The sequence below is a fragment of the Coenobita brevimanus genome, chromosome 104 (genome assembly GCF_032717465.1).
Source record: "Coenobita brevimanus isolate Jiangsu-jjx chromosome 104, ASM3271746v2, whole genome shotgun sequence".
Taxonomy (NCBI): Eukaryota; Metazoa; Arthropoda; class Malacostraca; order Decapoda; family Coenobitidae; genus Coenobita; species Coenobita brevimanus.
In genome coordinates this window covers 38,596,402-38,600,765 of record NC_137057.1, presented here as the reverse complement: position 1 = coordinate 38,600,765, position 4,364 = coordinate 38,596,402, and positions in this window count along the sequence as shown.

Below are 4,364 nucleotides of genomic sequence, written 5' to 3'. Positions count from 1 at the left end.
TTGACAACCTTGCAGAATGACATGTGTGTTGGTGGCACTGACGTGAATGAGGGGGATGTTAAATATTCGCTAAAATTACCAAGTAACTATAATGAATGAACATCCTAAATCACTGAGGAGGAAGTATTACGAAATCTGCAAAAATCCACTGGCTAATGGCAACCCTTGGCGAAGAACGATCTCCCCTGTGCTGAAGGACTTAAAATATAAAACGTCAACTAACTTTTTGAGGACGACCCTTGAAAAAGAATTTAAAACGCAGTCTTAACTTAGCCTGCGTGACATTTACAGCCCTTTAACGACTTCATAAAATTTGAGGCAGTCGTCACCTATACTGTCCATTTTAGATCCGTAACACCTATCCTTTGACGACTTATGTTTCCGAAACATTTATCGAAATTCGATACAAACTCTAAAATTATCCCTCACCTACGACTTTGACCTGGTGATCTGTTTTATCTCATTAACAACAGGTGCGCCGATCGGAAAACACCGGCTCTCACTTTTCTTGAGCGCGGGTGTTTAAAAGAGGAGTGGCGGGAGCAGATGCCGTCAGGTGCTTAGCCGCCCATGGAGCTCATCTCCCAAACTTAGGGGTGAATTGTGTTTGGTGGCAGGTTACCTCCCCCACCATCCTGGGATACACCAAGATTACTACATCACATCCATCCTGCCGCAGTTGCACCTCTCCTTACTGTTACCCTTGTATGCTCGTTTTACCTGCCAGTTAAGCAAGGGGTGGGTGAGGGTGGATGGACGCCTGGGAAGCGTGGCATGTCAGCTGCCAGCACTAGGATTGACCCCAGGCGCTAAGGATCAGTCACGAAATAGTGCTGGGGAAAATGTTACAGGATCGTGGTATTGCCTTATTCTGCCACTCGAACTACGTGAAATAAGCCTTCAGAATAACGAAAATCTGGGACAAGACTAGTGTTGCCAATCGCGAAGAAGTGCTAAGGTGGAAAATTAAGCAGGACCGTTCTCATCTGTCTATCTATATACCTAGGTTGGCTTCCCCCAACGAAAGGGAGGTAGCCGAGACAGGACGACACACTCCCAATATACTCATCCACTCAAACACATTCATTCGCATCTTAGGGCTCCCAGAGGGGAGAAGGGACAGATCCTCACCGCACCACACCACACGAGGGTTAATCATGCGCAGTGCAATCAGTGACATCGGCAGCAGGGCCCGACATCAGAGCTGGTTTACCCCTGCCACATCATAATAGACCCACCCTCCCTTACCCGCACCTGACCTGATCAATTGATTAGACAAATGCGGGAGAATATTCCCGTCAGGGGTGCGTCATCATTTATTCATTCACAATTTCTCTCCATTCATTTCTTGTCACTGCACAGCCACTCTTTCCTTGCTCAATAGACATCCCTCTCACATCTAATGCTCTCTTCACACTGTACATCCATCTTATTCGTGGTCTTCCTCTCAGCCGTACACCTCTCTCACCATCAGACCTAGTTATCTTCTCCACCAATCGCTCTCTTTATCCATTCTCTCCATATGCGCAGATCCATCGCAACACCCTCAGCTCAACTCGATCAGCCATCTCCCGAACAGCTCCAGTTCTCCTTACAGCACTTCATCATTTCTCACTAGATCCATACGCGTCACTCCACACATACTCCTCAGACACCTCATCTCCATTATATTCAAACTTTTCCTCTCTGCTACACTCATATTCCATGTTTCAGCCCCATACTCAACGCAGTATGTACGTACACTGGGTCCTACAAAAAGTATTGGTGCACCAACATGCGTGAAGCATTTGGGACGACAGAACGAAGGTCACTGAAATATTAGTATCCCGACCTACCACACGTTGGTAGCCCTGATGTCGGGAGGTGTTATATATCGCCAACTAGCACATCCTTTTGCAGAACATATAGCAAATGTAATGTTTATATAGACAGACACTGATGATACACACTGAGACGTTGGTAATGTCAGCAGTTGTTCGAACCTTTTCAGTAGGCATCGCACCCCTTCTGTGCACCGATACTTTTGAGATCCAGTGTACCACAACAGCCTCATACAGCCTTCTCTTTACATCCACTTGTGCGTTAAGCGAACGACATCTAAACACCTTTTTCATTCACTCCCAGCATCTTTTCCTACTTCATTCATTCTAAACTTCACTTCTGCATCCTTCTTTCCATCCACAGCAACATGTGACGCTAAATTATTAAAACACTCTACACTCCCTCAAGCAACTCACTCATTCATAGAATCTATATTCATCCTGCTTAGCATGTCCCAACCTCATACACTTCATCACTTCTTACTCTTATGCTCATTTACTTTCAACTTCCTCCTTTCACACACCCTTCCAAACTCCTCTACCAACTGTCTCAATCTCTGCTCTGAAACAGCCACGAGTGCAGTATCATCTGCAAACAGCAGCTGCGTCAGATTCTGCTCTCTGCCATCAACATTCTCCAGACTCAGACCTCCACCTAACACTCTTGCATTCACCTCCCTTACAACACCATCCTTATAAATTTTAAACAACCACAAGGCGACATCGCATATCCCTGCACCACAGCCCCACTCTTCCTGAAACCACTCACTCACAGTATTTCCCACTCTCACACACGCCCTACTGTTTAAGTAAAAACTTTTCACTCCTTTTAATAACCTACCATCAAGTCCATACAATCTTAAAACAGTCCACAAAGCCTCCTTATCAATTCTATCATACGCTTTCTGCTAAATCCATGAACGCCCAAACCACATCCTTGCCTTTCGCTAATTAGTTTTCTTCACACACCTGTCTCACAGCAAACACTTGATCCACGCATCCCCTCCACTCTCCTGAAGCCACACTGCTCATCACCAATCACTCCCTCTGTCACCCTCTCTAACTCTCATAATTAACACTCTACCATACACCTTACCTACTATCTAAAGTTAGTACATTCATACTTCCCTTTTATCACCCTTACCTTTATACATTGGGACTAACACAAGCACTTGCCCAGTCAATGGGCACCATACCTTTCACAAAGCACACATTCAACAATCTTACTAACCAGTCAACAATAGTTGCTTCACCACCTTTCAGGCATTTCACAGCTTAATCTATCCATCACCTGCAGCTTTCCCTGTTTACATCTCGTTTACTGCTCTCCTCATTTCCTCCTTCGTGATCAAAGAATCATTCAACTCTACCAACACATTTATTCCTTGCACCCTTCCCTCCTCACAATCTCAGCCTCCCTTTCCTCCTCCACAGTTAACAATCTTTTGAGAATACTCCGCCCATCTCACAATCCTTACTGCATTCATCTCAATTAACATCCTTCCATCCTCTGCTTTTACTCGCTTTTCCTTCCCAGACTCCTCCCTTTTTGCACCTTTTCACCTCCTTCCAGAACATTTTCTTATTCTGTTGAAAATTCTCAGTCAGCCACCTACCCCACCTCTCATCTGCTGCCACTTTAGCATCACGCACAGCCCTTCTCGCCCTATTCTTTTTTTCCTTATACCTCTCATATGACACCTCATCCTTCCCTCTGCAGTCACATTTCATATGCACGTCTCTTCTTTCAGCCACAGCCATATTACTTTCACGCACCACCATTCACTTCCTTTTCTTACACCACCACCTGCTTGTCTCACACCACACACCTCTTCCGCATGCCCCACCACACCACTCCTAAACAATTGCCAGGATCGTAGTATTGTCTTTTTACTGCCACTGAGCTCCGTGAAATATACTGCAAAAAGACAGAAATCTTGGCCAGGGAAAATGGCTATACCAGTGCCAGTCATCCTGTCCCCCCATTTTCCTCTCCTGTCTCAATCTTCTCCCATTACAGAAAATTGTCTTCAAGCACCAGCACACCCAAAAAGACCTGCATACGAAGCCCAGCACTCAAACTCAAGTCCAACATACTTTTATCCTTTTTTATGTTATGCGAGAGAAATGTGCTGAGCAAACTAGAGCCATCAAAAGACCGAGGATCGAGATTTGGTGCGTGTGTGAGGTGTGTGTGTGTGTGTGTGTGTGTGTGTGTGTGTGTGTGTGTGTGTGTGTGTGTGTGTGTGTGTGTGTGTGTGTGTGTGTGTGTGTGTGTGTGTGTGTGTGTGTGTGTGTGTGTGTGTGTGTGTGTGTGTTTTTGTGTGTGTGTGTAACTTTAAAGGACTAAAGCTGTAGAGGTCCATTTCTTGGTCTGCCGAGTAAGGGAGTTGGGAGAACGTTTGGGGGAAGGTGATGGATGGATGGAAAGATGAATCTGAGATGTAAAGTGTGTGTGTGTTCTTACCCAATGAATTGTTCTTACCTGATTGTATCTTTACAGGAATGAGTCAAGCTTATATTGTCCCGTGTTTTGAACCATTT